The 19,790-nt window shown below is 56.0% G+C and overlaps 1 protein-coding gene across 1 annotated transcript in view; it reads left to right on the top strand.

Annotated features, from left to right (window-relative positions):
- The first annotated feature begins 2,240 nt into the window (after window positions 1-2,240).
- Window positions 2,241-19,790, top strand: part of LOC146822468 (uncharacterized) — a 32,766-nt gene continuing 15,216 nt past the window's right edge. The window contains exon 1 of the mRNA XM_085613584.1: window positions 2,241-2,450. The gene's annotated coding sequence lies outside the window, so the exon portion shown is untranslated. The remainder of the gene's footprint in view (window positions 2,451-19,790) is intronic.

Genomic DNA, 19,790 nt, shown 5'->3' with positions numbered 1-19,790 from the left:
AAGTTGGCGCTGCTGAGTTGTCACCGTGTAACCCTGTACTTGCCAATGGGGCTACTATCCATTCCATAGTAAAAATGACAGTATGGGGTTATACTGTCTGGACATTTAAGTTACTAAAACACATGTCCATCCTCTTAATATAATGCTCGCTGCCTATAGGACTCAGTAGGTCTGCCTTAGGGATGGCATAAATATTACAAGCATTGGCATAGCCAATAGGTCTCGCCTTTGGGACCTTATAAGTGTTCAGCCACGCAACGGTTGATGTTGTTGCACCAAGGATGTTGTGCTGCATAACTAAATACTTATAAGGTCCCAAAAGCGAGACCTATTGGCTATGCCAATGCTTATTAGAGTTTCTTGGTGCTCAGATGGGTCTGATTTCTAATATTTCTATGTTCCAATCGACTTCATTGCTCGGTTTTGCTCGCAAGAAAGTGTCACTCATAGTCATTGATATGTCACTCACAATTACACTGAAATTATGAAAATGCCAAACATAGCAATCTGAACCCTTGCCAGCTGTTTTACAGTGTCTGTAATCACAGCGCCAATGCTTGTTTGTATGCCCGTCTCACAGCCAGGAGTATTGGACTGTCCGTGGCAGAGCTGCAGCTGTGAGAGGGTAAAATATCCGCCATCGGGGAGCGCTCTCTGGGGCCTGTTTTCAGCTGTTCTTGTCTCTGTTTCCCCCCTCCCCCTCCCCAGCCGCTGAACATATCCCTGTTTCTCTTTTAGAAATGACCAGGGCTCACTTACTCCTGTCAATCAGTGTGTGTGTGAGGGAGTCTGGGAGTGTGTTAGAAGATCTGCCGTGATGTATACAATGGATGTATCTATAATGACCTGTTAACGTTTGTTCTTGAATTGTTTTTTAAAGACAAACTTTTTTGTAGGGTCCGCCCCTTATCCCTCGGTCCTCAAACCTCTTAGGGGTGATAAGAAGGTGTGCTGAGGCTGCCGCCGTCTGACCCCCGACCCCTCCCCATGCCGCACTTCTGACGTCACTGGTAATGGCAGTGGTGGGACCACATAACCCCTGGATGCCAGACACAGACAGGCGAGTTACTTTCATCCCGAAGTGCTGTTAAGTGAGCGCGCCGTGTGATCTGCTGCAGGTGAGTTGTCGACGTGGGAGAGTTGGAGGCCGAAGTCGGGGAAGGTACTGGGTGAGGGGAGGGGGGTTGTTCCTTCCTTCTGTCTGCGATGTAATTGTGGCGTAAGGGACTGACCTGCCGACTCTGGAGCTGGGAGACCAGGTTGGAGTTTCGGCGCCTGTTCCATCTCCTGTGATTCTGGGCAAATCGCCTACCCTCCCTGTAGAAGAATGAATGTATACTTGTGTAATGTAAGTGGTACTGGTGTAAAGCGCTCCGATACCTTCGGGTCAATTTCGCGCCAGATATAAAACTATAACAACAAAAATATTCATCAACAACAGGAATTTTATCTCCGTCCAGGACACCCCCGCCCCCCAGAGCATCTCAGGCATGTGAGGGGTGAAACTGGGCTATATTGCAATAAACGCGAGGGCTGTTCTGCTACCCCGTCCCTTCCCTCTGCCCCCTGTCTTCCACTCGCTTCCTCTTTCTCCCCGTTCCCTCCACCGCCCTCTCTCTCCCCTTCCCTCTCCCTCCTCTGTCTCTGTTCCTTCCACCCCCCCCCCCTTGTTTGTCCCCTCTTTGGCTTTTAGCACTTCATACACTTCGGTCCCTATCGGACAGTTGCACTTAAAAGGGTCCACTGGTGATCAGCCTTAGAGCCCAGCAGGGCTGTCTCAGCCTCTCATCCTTGTAAAGTGCATATTGGTAGCTGTTATGACGAGGTATTAGGTGTGATGTCATCTTACATCGGGTTTGATGTGATGCTTGTTTAACACACTTATCATTTGTGTTATCTTCCTGCTCTGCTGTTAGCTTGTCTGCGGTCGTGAGTTCGCCCATGTGGCAGAGGTATTGTGGGGGCGGGGAGGGGGGGGGGGCATGCATGTGCTCTCGCCCAATGAGCAAATGTGCTGTAAGTGTAATGTTTCCCTCTGGGTGGGATCCAGGCGTGGAGGGGGAGGGTCCGGGGGTCCAGTTGTCAGGGTTTTTTTTAGGTTGTAGCTGCTACAGACATCTTGCGGCTGCCCGCGGCCCCCGCAGGGGGCCATCCTAAGCGGGCGGCCCCCCACCCTTAGTCACTTTCGGCACTCCCCCAACCCCACTAACACGGGGGACTACAGGAGGAGTCCCCTGGCCAGACACGTCACTTCCGGCACAAAGAGGACCCCGGCCATCTTGGCGTCCTCTGTGCGCCGGACACGCCGTCTGTCATGTCGTGGTCGTGTGTCCAGCCCGTGGACCCTCCTGCTGCCCTTCACGCCGCGCTTCACGTCGGCTTCGCAGCGCCTCGTGGGTTCTGGTCTCTCTTGGAGGCGAGGTTTCCATCCCACTTCTGACAAAACTTTGGTGAGTGCCTGCATCCCCCCCCCCCATGCCTGGTCACCCCTGCTGGTGCATCATGGCGGGGCGGCCCTGGATTAGGCTGCTTGGCTTGGGGGGGGGGGGGGGGGGGGGGGCGGACGGACGTTCTGAGGCCGCGCCTGCATCCCCCCCCCCCTCATGCCTGGTCACCCCTGCTGGTGCATCATGGCGGGGCGGCCCTGGATTAGGCTGCTTGGCTTGGGGGTGGGTGGGGGGGGGGGAGCGGACGTTCTGAGGCCGCGCCTGCATCCCCCCCCCCTCATGCCTGGTCACCCCTGCTGGTGCATCATGGCGGGGCGGCCCTGGATTAGGCTGCTTGGCTTGGGGGGGGGCGGACGTTCTGAGGCCGCGCCGTGACCAGGCCCCTATATCCCATTAATGGAACGGGGGTCGCGCTCGAATTGTTAAGGTGTTTTCCTGTGGGGCAGCTTAGGTCCGTGAAGGCGGGTAACAGTTGGGGTCGGTGGCGAAAGCCTCTTTCGCGGGCACTAAGAGGCAATAGGGTGGGGCGAGCCCACGATAGCTCAGTTGGTTGAGCGGAGGACTGTAGTGGGTAAGCTGATATCCTTAGGTCGCCGTTTCAATATGGCTCGAAGGACATTGTGAAAGGAATTGCACAGCACAGCCTCAAGTCAGGTGAGAGCATGTGGCCTAACGGCCAGTGTTGCCAACTTTGGAGGTGGGGACCCAGGTTCGAGCCGTGGTGTTAGCTTAACATCCTGTCATTCTGGGCAAATCACTTAATTTCCCCGGGTCTACCAAAAATGAATGTTTGTCTTGTAAGCTCTCCAATACCTTCGGGTCGAGTCCGCGCGATATAAATGTGCACAAAGTTAGATCTTGACTTGCAATGTTGTTCTGTCGGGTTGCCAACTGCGGGAGAGGGTCCGGGGTCCGCGCCTTCGGGTGCATACCCACGCAGGCGAGTGGCGGCTAGCGGGCGGGTGGTGCGAGGGGTGCGCGAGCATGTACAAAATGGCTTGCCGCGGTAGCCTCGGCTCAAATTGTGCCCCCCCCCCCCCCCCTTCCCGCTTGAAGTATAGTCCTGGGGCAGGAATCACGGAGTCTCGTAAAGCAAATACGGTGCTCGGGTTTGGCGCTCCGATATTTCGGGTCGAGCAGGCGCCATTTAGATATGCGATAAGAGGGTTGCATTGGTCTCAAGTCGGCGCCAAGAGTCTAGCGATGGGGGCGCGGGGTGCAGCCTCCGCATCGACTAGCCTGCGCCCCCCCTCCCCTCCACCCCGTTATGTTTGCAGTTTTGAAGCGGTGTTGGCGGCCATCGGGTTTCTCCCCTCCCGCAGCCTTGGCCACATGCGGTGCGGGGATCGGCAGGGTTGGCATGTCGGGTGCTTGGAGATGGGTAGGGAGCAGAGGCGGGTGCCGTGAACACACGGGCCTCGAGATATTTCGGCCACATTGTTAATGCGAGTGAGGCGGCAATCCTGGGCTTGCACCCATGTAAGTGATTAATGGTCAAAAAGACACCGACGCCTCATAAAGTGCGGCATACTCGGCCGGCAATGGTATATTATGTGGCACATTGCCTCACTAGCTCCCAAATAATTGAGGTTTCTTCGCTGCTTGCTTCAGGCGTCCTTGACACACAATTTGTTCGACAATTGCTAGTGGCTGGTAGCAAATGTGCTGAGGCGGCATATTTATCGCGATCGGAGTATGGGGGCAAGCCAACACCCGGTGTGCCCTGCGAATGCAACGGGGCTACAGAGGGTCTGAAGCCTCTAGGGATGCTTTCTGAGTGATTTCCCATTTCCACCCTCAGCTAGGCCAGGCACTGGCTTCCGCGCACACTCTATCTAGATCGGGTTGATTTCTCTATCTATGCGCTGGATGGTTTGTTTTGGTAAAGCGCTTCCCACAGTGTTTTGTACCGGCAGGCACTGTTGCTTTGAAGGGAAATGTAGAGATATGGCTCATTCTGGAGCACATTCGGTTGATTCAGGCAAACGTGTTCATTTGCAATAAGTTCTTCTTTGACAGTGCTCTTTGAATACATACAGACAGAGTGCCATTTTGGACAGGCAAGGTGTTCAGCTGTTGGGGGAGAGAATGTGGCCTAACGGCTAGGGTGTTCGACCTCCGAGCAGGCAAACCGGGTTCGAGTCTTGACAGATACGCTCAACATTCTGTGATCGCGCCGCGAAGTGGCACGGTAGCTTAGGGCGTGCTGCTCGCGACACCCCCTTGGTCCCCACAGCCAGTTGGCGCTTCTCTGAGAGACATGGGGGTGATCAAGGTTGGCTTGGTTTCCGACTTGTCTGCAGTCCACCGGAGGGTGGAATGAGCCACTGACCTGTATCTCACCGCCATCACCGAGAGACCAGGGGGTTCACACTCCTTAACGCCAACACCAGGAAAACTGCACCCTTCGCGTCGCCGCCCCGGGACTACAATCCCCAGCAGCCCAAGCGGCGGCGCGCTGCCCTGACGACGCAACAGCGCCGGGAGGCGTATACAAAGCGGAGAGAGCCCGGCGGAGCGGGGGAAATGAGCCACTGACCTGTATCTCACCGCCATCACCGAGAGACCAGGGGGTTCACACTCCTTAACGCCAACACCAGGAAAACTGCACCCTTCGCGTCGCCGCCCCGGGACTACAATCCCCGGCAGCCCAAGGGGCGGCGCGCTGCCCTGACGACGCAACAGCGCCGGGAGGCGTATACAAAGCGGAGAGAGCCCGGCGGAGCGGGGGGTATTAGCCACTGACCTGTATCTCCCCGCCATCACCGAGAGACCAGGGGGTTCACACTCCTTAACGCCAACACCAGGAAAACTGCACCCTTCGCGTCGCCGCCCCGGGACTACAATCCCCGGCAGCCCAAGCGGCGGCGCGCTGCCCTGACGACGCAACAGCGCCGGGAGGCGTATACAAAGCGGAGAGAGCCCCGCTTCGCGGGACGCGCCGGGCGAAGCCCGGGCCAAGGGCGGGCCCGTTTGTGCCCGTTCGAGACCGGTGGAGGCCGGGCTGGGCCCCCCCCCCCTTACACCTCCATTGTTCCAGAGACACCAACTGTAAGCCAAGGGAGCAAGAACTATACTGCGGTAAGAAATTTAAAGCCCATTGTACCCCCCACAGCCCTCTATCCGTCACAACGGTCCGGACCTGATTGCCAGGCATCGATTCATACATGGCGATGAGCAAAGGTGCTAGCGTGGCTGAGTCTCTGGGGAATTTTATAACTCGCGCGAGAAATGTCTTGGCATATGAAATAGCCGCCACTGAACGCCGATTATCGCTAGAGCCACTGCCAGGGAAACGCTCTTCCTTAGGCCACATTACCACTGCTTGCTCCCCTGCTAACAGGTTGCCTGAACCCCTTGGAGCCCTTCACACTGTGACATCTCCCGCTGCAGCAGCACCGCATCGGCCCCCAGAGTCACTAAAGCTATCTGTTCCAGGGCTAAACGAGTCAGTCGCGCATAGGAATGAGACTCTGCCGCCAACTCCAATTTTCACGAACATTGTCACCACCAGGTCCAAATCGGAGCAGTCCGTGAGGAGTAAAGACCTAAGATCTAATGCTCCGAAGGGGAAGAAGCGCGAGGGAGGTCCGATGAAATCTAATAACAATAAGAAACCTAAAAACCTCCCCAGTCTGAACGCTGGCCACAGCGATGCATCTACGGAGGGAAGGTCACTTACTACACCAGGATTGGACATTATAGCACCTACAGCACCTATCTCTCCTGAATTTATTCTTAAAGAGACTCCTTATTGTTCTAAATGTGTAATTGATGACGCATATTGGGAAAAGATGGAGCTTCTATTCTCGGGGAGCCTATCACCTTTAGCCATCAGACTAGCTGTTGTTGAAGAAAAATTAAGGGTGCTTCTTACTGCTGTAGACTCTAACCTCAGCGACACGGCTCCCCAGCCCAAGAAGGCCCTCTGCCAATCTATACCCTCACAACACGCCCCTTTGTCGGCCCCCCCCCGAGAGAGAGCCATTACAATCTAGCTCCACAATAGTATCTGATGGGGCCCAATTGAGAACCAATGGGAGTACTGTCGTCCCCACCCATCCTTCCCAAATTACTCAGGTCCCCTCTGATATCAGGACGGCTGGGAACTCCCCTCGTACACATAAAGCAGCTCATATCACTAACAGTAATAACCTCCAACATTTAGGTGCCAAAATAAAACTCCCAAGACCTGATCTCCCCCCGAGTGTAGCTCGTATGTAGTGGTTCTATCTGGCGTCCCTGAACTCCATGACGAAAAAACTGAACCATATTCGGCTCTGAAGAATAAAGTCATGCACTGGTTACGTGTCAATAGACCCCTGCCAGCTTTCCTTGACGGGGAAATTATGATGGTCCGTAGAGTGGAGTGGGTGGGCAGGAGCACGAAAACCATAAGGGGTGATTGCATCCTTGTAACCTTTAGGGACAAAAGGGTGTCCAAGTTTCTAGGGGACGGTGGCTGGGTGAGCCCTTCGGATGGAATCCAATCTCTCCCCCTCTCTTATTTTTATCCTATTAAAACATCCTATTCTGAATTAGGACTTGTCGACCAAACTGGGGCCTTCAGGGAAAGATGCTGGGATCACCTTGGGAGCAGAGCAGCCCCTCACTACAACCCACGCTCCCCCATTCAATGCCACAATAGGTTTAGCACTCTTGACCTCGTTGATTGACTGCAACTAGCAGATAAGGCCACTGATAACTGCCTATTCCACGGGCAGACTTCCAACCAGGTAGGAAGTGAGCAAATTTTCCCTGAACAAAGTAAGGCTCTTAACATCCATGAATCCCCAAGGGCAGTACCCCCCGCGTTACAGGAGTCACTGCAGCATATAGTCTCGCTCATGGAACACACCCAAGACCTCAATACAAACGTGCCCACTACAAACGCTGTTCCAAACCAATTAATGACTGACAGCTCTCCCTTAATAATAGAACAACCAGAAAACGGGGTGGTCCCTACCAGTCAACTTTCACGGCCTCATATGAGCCCACCCACAAGGGATGATATCACCCAAAATCCAAAACATGGATGTGCGTTAGCTTAAGGCTATGAATGGAGGATCGGTCCGGCTTTCCACGGAGCGGAATACTTAGTAAATGCGTGGTGTGCCGGTGGCCGGTCTGAATGCCATAGTCCTTGCCCGAGCAAGCTGGGTAGCCCGGCAGATTAGTTTTTTCTCTTAAACAATCATTGAAGCTTGCTCAGGGCTCCCTCAGCTCTGTTGGTGTCGTTTTTATGGGCCAGGTCCTTATTTTCTTTCATAGAACTATTTTCGCTAATGGTAATCAGTAGTTTTGGATGGCGCCTATGTTTCAAATCCAACACGATTGCATTGATCTGATTACTCACATTTAAGGGGATGTCCATGGTTCTTTGCATGGCTAGTTAATGCTTTCAGTACACAAAGACACCCGTTGCTTAAGGCCGCATGCTCCTATTGCTTGACCTTTGTCACACCTGAGCTTACCTGGAGCCCCCGATAGCGGATAATTTGGAGGAGAACTGGACAGATCACTGCCTCCAGTGGGCCTGTTCAGGTCACTTGAGGGCATTGCTTCACTGTTCCCGAGCTAACATTAAAGTAGTAGCATGAGCTGTTCTACAGGGAAGGCAAGTCTCTAGCAAACACGAAGCCAACTTCATCCGGGATGGCTTAAAGCCAAGTAACTGGTATTCAATCCAACCAGTTGGGGTGTTAACGTACAAAGGGGAGGATGATTGGCTTGCAGGTCTCGTCGGCTGATGATTTTGGGACCGCGTTAGGGCACTGTTTTATGCAAGCTCAGTGGTAATCCTTGTGCCTCTGGTGGAGCACGCTACCACAAGACAAGGGTTCAAATCCTGCTATTGTCCCCAAGGTATCCCATGAGCTGAATGTTCATGCACGGCCTCTAGCATGCATTTCACATGTTCTCCTCGGAAGGAGTTGACTTGCTTATACGCTTGTATCTGGATATCGATATGTCACCCTCATCTTCATTGTTGGTTTGCTCGCAATAAAGAGTCAGTCTTAGTACTTAAATGTCCCCATAGTTCATCCTTTGTCCCAACATGGACAAAAGTTACGGGCAGGCTCTGTTTGCAAAGAATAGTTATTTTGTACCCGCATGGGCTTTGTTCGAAGTTCAGTGAGGTCAATTTTGTCTCCAACGCGGAGATGGTGCGCCGTGTTTAGTTTCCAAAGGGCCCCCGCTTTCCGCATTGCGCCACCTGGGTCACGTGCATGTGACCTGTCAGGCTGTTGCGGAAGTTGATTAGTGCAATTGTCCCCAGTTGCGGTAGAGCTTGTTATTCATCGAAGGGAGACATTTAAGGAATGTTTAACACGTTAGGCATTGTTCAGGGGTGGACCCTTCAGCAGTGTCTTGGTGAGGGACTAGCGCAGGGGGTTAGGTTTGTGGTGCCTTTACTTTTGATCTGGGATTTTCGGTGTAATCCTCGGTGTCCTGTCCGGCACCTGGGTGGCGTGCGCCACGAGAAGTCTTTTTCGTATTTTGCATTGAGCGAAGATTTCGCTGCTTGGTCAACAAGGCCTTTGGCCACCAGGAGTTATGCAGGTGGCCCTTATCAATGTCTTATGGAGGTATGTTCTACTGATGACAAATGGTAAATGGTTGTCGGTTTTGGCCGGGGCTCGGCAAGTATGGTTTCATCTTTCACCTAACACTTGTGCATTATCGGCCTAGAAGCCAAGTATACTTCACAGGGATCTGCTCACGAAGCACAGGATGAGTGATTGGTGTCAGACAGATATGGCGAATCATGAGATAGATCCCAGCGGTAGCGTATACATATCTCGGACTAGATCAGTGATATTATCATGGTTCATCCATGTCCCAATATAGACAAAAGTTACGGACGGGCTCTGTTTGGCATGGAATAGTTAATTTGTCTCCGCATGCGCCTCTTTCGCAGTACAACAAGGTCAATTTTGTCTACAACGCGGGGACTGTGCGCGACTATTCCGTTTCCAAAGGGTTTCCGCTTCCGGGACCTTGTGCAGGTGACCTGCCTGGTGGTTGCAGAAGTTGATTGGTAATGGTCCCATTCGCGATAGAGCTTGCTATTTATCAAAGGGAGACATTTAACGAATGTGCAACAAGTTAGGGTGACAGTGCCACCAGTTCAGAATGGAAGCATTTTCAATGTACTATGCAGGGAAAAGGTACCATGTACACTGGGTGGGTATTTCCCTGCAGGGCCGATATCAGGTAGCCTCAGTATGACATATCCACCTGTGCTTTAACCAGGGCAGCAGGTGGGTGGTGGTAGTTGCCAGCTAACAAGTGTGCTGTGGCGTGAAAAGTGTGGCAAACACTGCGTCGGTGCCAAATGGCGACAGGGTATTTTCTACCTTTTGGCATCCCATAATTCAGGAAAGGGTAGGTATTTGCACACTCTTTCCCCTCTGATTACACAGACTTGTCTGCCCCCTCCCCCCAGGTTTATCCAGCTGCGGGCTAGAACCAGACAATAGAAGGGGCATCTTTGGGACTGGGGTCCCTAACACATTGATAGCCAAGCGCTGGGGTGATGTACCATGTATGGCATGGTCACCACTGGGGTTGCCCCCAGGTTCTGGGGTCAAAGTGGGTTTGAGCATTAAGTCTTCAGGCCTGGGATAGCATCCTGCAACCCTTCAATCCAAGTACGGGCAGTTAGGATAGATAAGTATCAGCAAGTGGGTAACATACACTGGCTAGTCGGCGTAATCGTGCCCGGGGTCATGCGCACTTTACAAATACAAAAAGCTGCAACCAGAAGGGGGCCAAGTGGCATAACGAGTAAAGATGTTAAGAGGTGTTTCTGGCGTTACAGCTGGGGTAGCCAGTCCCCATAGAGGTACGTCCGGGGTATAATGGTGTGCTCCTTAAGATCCTCATGACCCCATGAGGATTTTCAGCTTATGCTGGGTAGGTGGTTCTGGATCACCAACTAGCAGGGTGCCATGTGGCATAAACCAGTAAATATGTGTAAGAAGGACATAGATGCAGGTCAGGAGATGTTTGTCTACGGTAGTACGTAGTGCCTGGCATGGTTAACAACCCATCCACACCAGTTGGATAGCCACCAACTGACACCGGGAACCTCGGATCCTAATAATCATTGGAAGACACACAAGATTCTGTGGTCTCGTGGGGTATGTTGGTCCCACCCGGCAGTGGAGAAGGCAATAGAACTGCACATGCCACTATTGTGGGGGTGGCCGATGCAGCAATTTGATCCCTGCCAAAGCAATCCAAGGTTCCTATGGCCAGGCGCACAACATACAACCGTGCACCCTTGCCTCACTGAAGGTAGGCTGTTAGCAGAGGTATAGAACGGGACGTCTTGCGCCAGGTTACGGATACTGCATGGGCAACACTGCAGATAGGCTGTTGCCAGATGAGGGTGCTTGCCGGCTGGGAGGCCAGGCAAGGTAGCAGAGCACATCCTGAGGACCCATCTCCCCCACCGAACTGCCTGCGAACACGAGTTCAGTGAGTTTTGCAATGTCGTAGGTATTCTCCCGTCCAGACAAGGGCAGAAGGGTACATTGCAGGAAACTGCATAAATAGAGTAGGGCAAGACCTATAGAGCATCAGGGATGTCAGCTGGTCAGCAGGGACGTTAGCATCTGTGATAGAGCATTAGTCAAGGAAGTCTGGTGGTAGGCGTACGTTGTCTCAAAATTGTTGTTTTGACTGCAATAGTGTGCGCTAGGCGGAAAGCAGTCTTGTTCGCTAGGGATTATTATAGAGAAGGTCTGTGCGCATGTCCGGTTAACCTCAACTAAGAGGTGCACCCTGCTCCCGGGTCAGGCTACGGGTCGCTTCAGTGATGCACCGAATGCCCCGTCCACATAGCCACGGATATAGGCTGGTTGTGGAAGCGGTCCTATAAACAAGTGGGCTGCGGTTCTATTGAACCAGGTGATAGGGTGCACATAAGGCTAGAGAGCTGCAACTACAAGGTTTCAGGAGGTGGGAGCCACTTCAGCTTGAAGGAAGATAGCAGCGTTTTTAGAGTAGAGCCCCCTCCTGGGAGGCCATCACATCCTTGCAGGGCATGCGAGGCACTGGTCCTTCACAGAGAACCATATACCGCTCCATGCGCAAATTCGCAGAGCAGGGGTTTTCGGCTTCCATCATTTGACTCTGGGGACCTTAGATTCTAAGAATATCTCTGGTGATATACACACGATTCTGTGGTCCCGTGGGTTATGTAGTTCCACCCTTTAGGGTAGAATGCAACAGAACTGCACATTGCCACTATTTAGAGCGTGACAGGTGCAACAATTGGTTCCCTGCCAAAGCAAACCAAGTTTCTTATGGCCGAAGGTATGTTCTTATGTGCGTCCTGCGAGGCCATCACATCCTTGCAGGGCATGCGAGGCACTGGTCCATTCCCAGGGAAGCAGGCACCGCTCCATGCGCAAATTGCGCGGGGCAAGGGGCTTTGGCTTCATCAGGCATGAGCCATGCCGGGCGAACCCCAAAGCTTAGTTTGACATAGTTTGGGTGCACTTGGCACAGGTGGGCTTGTATCTGTTCCTACAGGACATGAATATGGCCCGGGAAGTTGCAGGTGGCAGTGAGAAAGGAACTGTTTTGGTGAGGGGCTCTTTAGGCGACGGTGGCCGCCTCCAGAGCTGTGGCGGAGTTACAGGGCGATCTGGAAGCATATGGGTACAGAAAGTTTACCTCTGCAAGAGCACAATAGGGGTGCCAGAGCCAAATCACAGGAACCTCGTGTGGAGGGTCCTGGAACAACTACGTCGGCGCCCCGTTAGTCCTTCGGGCGGTTGTGGGCCTGAACAACCGGGGGTTTGCCTTGCTACGCTCCGCCCTGAAAAGGGCGTGAGTAATAAGGGACCAATGTGTCACATGATCCAGTAAGGGGATCACGCGTGATCCAGTAAGTGGATCACCCCCCATAAGGGTAGCGCTGATTGGTTTCTCCACAGTGCGTGGCTCATCAGGCGGGCTGGGCAGCATAGGTTTATACTGCTGCCTGCCCTTGGATCGCCCGTAAGATAACCCACCATATTGCATACTTTTGTATGGAATAAACCTGCAGCAATATTTTTCCCAAACAAAAGTTGTGTTGTGTATTTATTTATGCATGCATGCCCTGTTGTGGTAAGGGTGGCGTCTGGTGCCATAATGGGACTATGAGGAGAGTCAGAAAGTGGCCCTGGGAGTCCATCCGTCGTGGCTCACTCATCACATTTGCTGCAGTCAAAGACCATGTCATTCTTACACCTCCGTAGAAAGCGTGGAGGTGCTAACAGGTCACCCTGCCCTGCCCAGGGTCTGCAGAACCCAGGCCGGGGCTGGCAGGGTCCTGTGCAGCCCTTCGGCCGACGCCATCTCCAGACTGTGCTGCATGGCTTCTAACGTCTGCTCTCGCCCAAGACATGTGCCGTATGAGCACTGACTCGGGGTCTGCTGCTCCAGGACTATTCAATCTCATCAGAGCCTAAAGGAACTGCTTAGCTTCGCCATTCGCAACCTATTGTTTTACATCTCCAAATAGTATGGTTATTTTATTAACTGCTTGGTACCGTAGAAAAATATTTTCAAATATCGGACAGACGCACGCGTGAGTTCGGGGCATCTGGTGCCTCTCTTTGCCGAGCTCTGGTGCCTCTCTTTGCCGAGCTCTGGTGCCTCTCTTTGCCAAGCTCTGGTGCCTCTCTTTGCCGAGCTCTGGTGCCTTTCTTTGCCGCGCTCTGGTGCCTCTCTTTGCCGAGCTCTGGTGCCTCTCTTTGCCGAGCTCTGGTGCCTCTCTCTGCCGAGCTCTGGTGCCTCTCTTTGCCGAGCTCTGGTGCCTCTCTTTGCCGACCTCTGGTGCCTCTCTTTGCCGAGCTCTGGTGCCTCTCTTTGCCGAGCTCTGGTGCCTCTCTTTGCCGAGCTCTGGTGCCTCTCTTTGCCGAGCTCTGGTGCCTCTCTTTGCCGAGCTCTGGTGCCTCTCTTTGCCGAGCTCTGGTGCCTCTCTTTGCCGAGCTCTGGTGCCTCTCTTTGCCGAGCTCTGGTGCCTCTCTTTGCCAAGCTCTGGTGCCTCTCTTTGCCGAGCTCTGGTGCCTCTCTTTGCCGAGCTCTGGTGCCTCTCTTTGCCGAGCTCTGGTGCCTCTTTGCCGAGCTCTGGTGCCTCTCACTGCCGAGCGCTGGTGCCCGGGCCTCCAGTGCTCTCACTGCCGAGCTCTGGTGCCTCTCACTGCTGAGCTCTGGTGCCTCTCACTGCCGAGTTCTGGTGCCTCTCACTGCCGAGTTCTGGTGCCTCTCACTGCCGAGTTCTGGTGCCTCTCACTGCCGAGTTCTGGTGCCTCTCACTGCCGAGTTCTGGTGCCTCTCACTGCCGAGCTCTGGTGCCTCTCACTGCCGAGCTCTGGTGCCTCTCACTGCTGAGCTCTGGTGCCTCTCACTGCCAAGCTCTGGTGCCTCTCACTGCCGAGCTCTGGTGCCCGGTGCTCTCACGGCCGAGCTCTGGTGCCTCTCACTGCCGAGTTCTGGTGCCTCTCACTGCCGAGTTCTGGTGCCTCTCACTGCCGAGTTCTGGTGCCTCTCACTGCCGAGTTCTGGTGCCTCTCACTGCCGAGTTCTGGTGCCTCTCACTGCCGAGTTCTGGTGCCTCTCACTGCCGAGTTCTGGTGCCTCTCTTTGCCGAGCTCTGGTGCCTCTTTGCCGAGCTCTGGTGCCTCTTTGCCGAGTTCTGGTGCCTCTCACTGCCGAGTTCTGGTGCCTCTCTTTGCCGAGCTCTGGTGCCTCTCTTTGCCGAGCTCTGGTGCCTCTTTGCCGAGCTCTGGTGCCTCTCACTGCCGAGCGCTGGTGCCCGGGCCTCCAGTGCTCTCACTGCCGAGCTCTGGTGCCTCTCACTGCTGAGCTCTGGTGCCTCTCACTGCCGAGTTCTGGTGCCTCTCACTGCCGAGTTCTGGTGCCTCTCACTGCCGAGTTCTGGTGCCTCTCACTGCCGAGCTCTGGTGCCTCTCACTGCCGAGCTCTGGTGCCTCTCACTGCCGAGCTCTGGTGCCTCTCACTGCTGAGCTCTGGTGCCTCTCACTGCCGAGCTCTGGTGCCTCTCACTGCCGAGCTCTGGTGCCCGGTGCTCTCACGGCCGAGCTCTGGTGCCTCTCACTGCCGAGTTCTGGTGCCTCCCACTGCCGAGTTCTGGTGCCTCTCACTGCCGAGTTCTGGTGCCTCTCACTGCCGAGTTCTGGTGCCTCTCACTGCCGAGTTCTGGTGCCTCTCACTGCCGAGCTCTGGTGCCTCTCTTTGCCGAGCTCTGGTGCCTCTCTTTGCCGAGCTCTGGTGCCTCTCTTTGCCGAGCTCTGGTGCCTCTCTTTGCCGAGCTCTGGTGCCTCTCTTTGCCGAGCTCTGGTGCCTCTCTTTGCCGAGCTCTGGTGCCTCTCTTTGCCGAGCTCTGGTGCCTCTCTTTGCCGAGCTCTGGTGCCTCTCTTTGCCGAGCTCTGGTGCCTCTCACTGCCGAGCGCTGGTGCCCAGGCCTCCAGTGCTCTCACTGCAGAGCTCTGGTGCCTCTCACTGCCGAGCTCTGGTGCCTCTCACTGCCGAGCTCTGGTGCCTCTCACTGCCGAGCTCTGGTGCCTCTCACTGCCGAGCTCTGGTGCCCGGTGCTCTCACTGCCGAGTTCTGGTGCCTCTCACTGCCGAGCTCTGGTGCCTCTCTTTGCCGAGCTCTGGTGCCTCTCTTTGCCAAGCTCTGGTGCCTCTCTTTGCCGAGCTCTGGTGCCTCTCACTGCCGAGCGCTGGTGCCCAGGCCTCCAGTGCTCTCACTGCAGAGCTCTGGTGCCTCTCACTGCCGAGCTCTGGTGCCTCTCACTGCCGAGCTCTGGTGCCTCTCACTGCCGAGCTCTGGTGCCTCTCACTGTCAAGCTCTGGTGCCTCTCACCGCTGAGCTCTGGTGCCTCTCACTGCTGAGCTCTGGTGCCCGGGCCTCCTGTGCTCTCACTGCCGAGCTCTGGTGCCTCTCACTGCTGAGCTCTGGTGCCCGGGCCTCCGGTGCTCTCACTGCCGAGCTCTGGTGCCTCTCACAGCTGAGCTATGGTGCCTCTCACTGCTGAGCTCTGGTGCCTCTCACTGCCGAGCTCTGGTGCCTCTCACTGCCGAGCTCTGGTGCCTCTCACTGCCGAGCTCTGGTGCCCGGGCCTCTGGTGCCTCTCACTGCCGAGCTCTGGTGCCTCTCACTGCCGAGCTCTGGTGCCTCTTACTGCCGAGCTCTGGTGCCTCTCACTGCCGAGCTCTGGTGCCTCTCACTGCCGAGCTCTGGTGCCTCTCACTGCTGAGCTCTGGTGCCTCTCACTGCCGAGCTCTGGTGCCTCTCACTGCCGAGCTCTGTTTCCTCTCACTGCCGAGCTCTGGTGCCCGGGCCTCCGGTGCTCTCACTGCTGAGCTCTGGTGCCTCTCACTGCCGAGCTCTGGTGCCCTCACTGCCGAGCGCTGGTGCCCGGGCCTCTGGTGCCTCTCACTGCCGAGCTCTGGTGCTCTCACTGCCGAGCGCTGGTGCCCGGGCCTCTGGTGCCTCTCACTGCCGAGCTCTGGTGCCTCTTACTGCCGAGCTCTGGTGCCTCTTACTGCCGAGCGCTGGTGCCCGGGCCTCCAGTGCTCTCACCGCTGAGCTCTGGTGCCTCTCACTGCCGAGCTCTGGTGCCTCTCACTGCCGAGCTCTGGTGCCTCTCACTGCCGAGCTCTGGTGCCTCTCACTGCCGAGCTCAGGTGCCTCTCACTGCCGAGCTCTGGTGCCTCTCACTGCTGAGCTCTGGTGCCTCTCACTGCTGAGAGCTGGTGCCCGGGCCTCTGGTGCCTCTCACTGCCGAGCTCTGGTGCCTCCCACTGCTGAGCTCTGGTGCTCTCACTGCCGAGCGCTGGTGCCCGGGCCTCCGGTGCTCTCACTGCTGAGCTCTGGTGCTCTCACTGCTGAGCTCTGGTGCTCTCACTGCTGAGCTCTGGTGCCTCTCACTGCCGAGCTCTGGTGCCCGGGCCTCCGGTGCTCTCACTGCTGAGCTCTGGTGCCCGGGGCCTCCGATGCTCTCACTGCCGAGCTCTGGTGCCTCTCACTGCTGAGCTCTGGTGCCGGGGCCTCCGGTGCTCTCACTGCTGAGCTCTGGTGCCGGGGCCTCCGGTGCTCTCACTGCCGAGCTCTGGTGCCTCTCACTGCCGAGCTCTGGTGCCTCTCACTGCCGAGCTCTGGTGCCTCTCACTGCCGAGCTCTGGTGCACGGGCCTCCAGTGCTCTCACTGCCGAGCTCTGGTGCCTCTCACTGCCGAGCTCTGGTGCCCGGGCCTCCGGTGCTCTCAATGCTGAGCTCTGGTGCCGGGGCCTCCGGTGCTCTCACTGCCGAGCTCTGGTGCCGCACTGCTGAGCTCTGGTGCCGGGGCCTCCGGTGCTCTCACTGCTGAGCTCTGGTGCCGGGGCCTCCGGTGCTCTCACTGCTGAGCTCTGGTGCCTTTCACTGCTGAGCTCTGGTGTCGGGGCCTCCGGTGCTCACTGCTGAGCTCTGGTGCCGGGGCCTCCGGTGCTCTCACTGCTGATCTCTGGTGCCTCTCACTGCCAAGCTCTGGTGCCCGGGCCTCTGGTGCTCTCACTGCTGAGCTCTAGTGCCTCTCACTGCTGAGCTCTGGGGGGGGCTTCGGTGCTCTCACTGCTGATCTCTGGTGCCGGGGCCTCCAGTGCTCTCACTGCTGATCTCTGGTGCCGGGGCCTCCGGTGCTCTCACTGCTGAGCTCTGGTGCCTCTCACTGCTGAGCTCTGGTGCCCGGGCCTCCGGTGCGCTCACTGCTGAGCTCTGGTGCGTCTCACTGCTGAGCTCTGGTGCCGGGGCCTCCGGTGCTCTCACTGCTGAGCTCTGGTGCCGGGGCCTCCGGTGCCTCTCACTGCTGAGCTCTGGTGCCTCTCACTGCTGAGCTCTGGGGGGGGGGGGGGCTCCGGTGCTGTCACTGCTGAGCTCTGGTGCTGGGGCCTCCGGTGCTCTCACTGCTGAGCTCTGGTGCCTCTCACTGCTGAGCTCTGGTGCCGGGGCCTCCGGTGCTCTCACTGCTGAGCTCTGGTGCCTTTCACTGCTGAACTCTGGTGCCCGGGCCTCCGGTGCTCTCACTGCTGAGCTCTGGTGCCGGGGCCTCCGGTGCTCTCACTGCTGAGCTCTGGTGCTCTCACTGCTGAGCTCTGGTGCCGGGGCCTCCGGTGCTCTCACTGCTGAGCTCTGGGGGGGGGGGGGCTCCGGTGCTGTCACTGCTGAGTTCTGGTGCTGGGGCCTCCGGTGCTCTCACTGCTGAGCTCTGGTGCCTCTCACTGCTGAGCTCTGGTGCCGGGGCCTCCGGTGCTCTCACTGCTGAGCTCTGGTGCCTTTCACTGCCGAACTCTGGTGCCCGGGCCTCCGGTGCTCTCACTGCTGAGCTCTGGTGCCGGGGCCTCCGGTGCTCTCACTGCTGAGCTCTGGTGCCTCTCACTGCTGAGCTCTGGTGCCGGGGCCTCCGGTGCTCTCACTGCTGAGCTCTGGTGCCTTTCACTGCCGAACTCTGGTGCCCGGGCCTCCGGTGCTCTCACTGCTGAGCTCTGGTGCCGGGGCCTCCGGTGCTCTCACTGCTGAGCTCTGGTGCCGGGGCCTCTGGTGCTCTCACTGCTGAGCTCTGGTGCCGGGGCCTCCGGTGCTCTCACTGCTGAGCTCTGGTGCCGGGGCCTCCGGTGCTCTCACTGCTGAGCTCTGGTGCCCGGGCCTCCGGTGCCTCTCACTGCTGAGCTCTGGTGCCGGGGCCTCCGGTGCTCTCACTGCTGAGCTCTGGTGCCGGGGCCTCCGGTGCTCTCACTGCTGAGCTCTGGTGCCTTTCACTGCCGAACTCTGGTGCCCGGGCCTCCGGTGCTCTCACTGCTGAGCTCTGGTGCCCGGGCCTCCGGTGCTCTCACTGCTGAGCTCTGGTGCCGGGGCCTCTGGTGCTCTCACTGCTGAGCTCTGGTGCCGGGGCCTCTGGTGCTCTCACTGCTGAGCTCTGGTGCCGGGGCCTCCGGTGCTCTCACTGCTGAGCTCTGGTGCCGGGGCCTCCGGTGCTCTCACTGCTGAGCTCTGGTGCCTTTCACTGCCGAACTCTGGTGCCCGGGCCTCCGGTGCTCTCACTGCTGAGCTCTGGTGCCGGGGCCTCTGGTGCTCTCACTGCTGAGCTCTGGTGCCGGGGCCTCTGGTGCTCTCACTGCTGAGCTCTGGTGCCCGGGCCTCCGGTGCTCTCACTGCTGAGCTCTGCTGCCGGGGCCTCCGGTGCTCTCACTGCTGAGCTCTGGTGCCTCTCACTGCCGAGCTCTGGTGCCCGGGTCTACGGTGCTCTCACTGCTGAGCTCTGGTGCCGGGGCCTCCGGTGCTCTCATTCTCATTGACAATGCCAATAGCTCAAACTCGCGTAAATGTGAGACCTATTGCATTGCAAATGTTTGTTAATATTGGAGGCATCTCTTTGTGACCTTTTGAGTTAAGTCAAGTTTATTTTGAGAATGTTTACTTTAAGTAAGCTCCCCTCCCCACCCCCAGTGACAACTTGTTCATTGAAATTTGTAAGTGAAATCATAGACTGTCTGTCTTGTTTATCTATAATAAAGAATAAATACTAAATGTTATTGCTAGAACGAATAATTTTAGACCAAGTTTCCTTCGTTAAGTTCCCACCCCTTATTTAGAAGAGAGAAATTCTTCAATCTGTTTCCCGCAAGTGGTGCTGATTGAGACTAGAGTTTTAAGGTTTTGATTAACGGAGTGTTGAGTAAACAGGAAATCTCACCAGAATTATGCGGAACGGTCATTGCGATGAAAGCCCCATGAGTTCCTGTGAAGTGTTTATTTTTAAATACCACTTTGCTGTGCAATAAAATCATCCAAGCTCAAAGTATGTATGTGAACATGTACTATATATTTTCTATAGCAGAGAAAATGGGTCTTTCTATACCGTTATTTGGAGCAGCTGCGCTCATTGATGTAGTCACACATTACAGGAGTACAGAGGGCACATCCCATATTACCACAGTACAGGACCCAGTTTACTGCCCCCAAGGGCAGCAGACAGTGCTTACTGGTTCAAACTGCACCTTCCCATGCCCTAACACCCCCCAGCCCAGGGCACCTTCATTGTGCCTGTGGTTTACCTTGAACAACTGTAACCTCTTAAATCCTGGTTTAACTCATTTTAAATCGGATGGACATGGAGTGTCCTGTGACCATTGTTGAGAGATGAGCGGTATCCCTGCGCCCTTTGACCCTTTTCCTCATAAATTATGCCCCCCCCACCCTCCCCACCGCTCATCAGTGGCTGCAACTAACATATTCCGCTCGGTGCATACAGGAAACACGTTCTCAAAACACGTG

This window comes from Triturus cristatus, chromosome 6 (assembly GCF_964204655.1).
Source record: "Triturus cristatus chromosome 6, aTriCri1.1, whole genome shotgun sequence".
NCBI lineage: Eukaryota > Metazoa > Chordata > Amphibia > Caudata > Salamandridae > Triturus > Triturus cristatus.
Note: the sequence above shows the minus strand (reverse complement) of the source record. Positions and strands in the feature narration are given on the sequence as shown.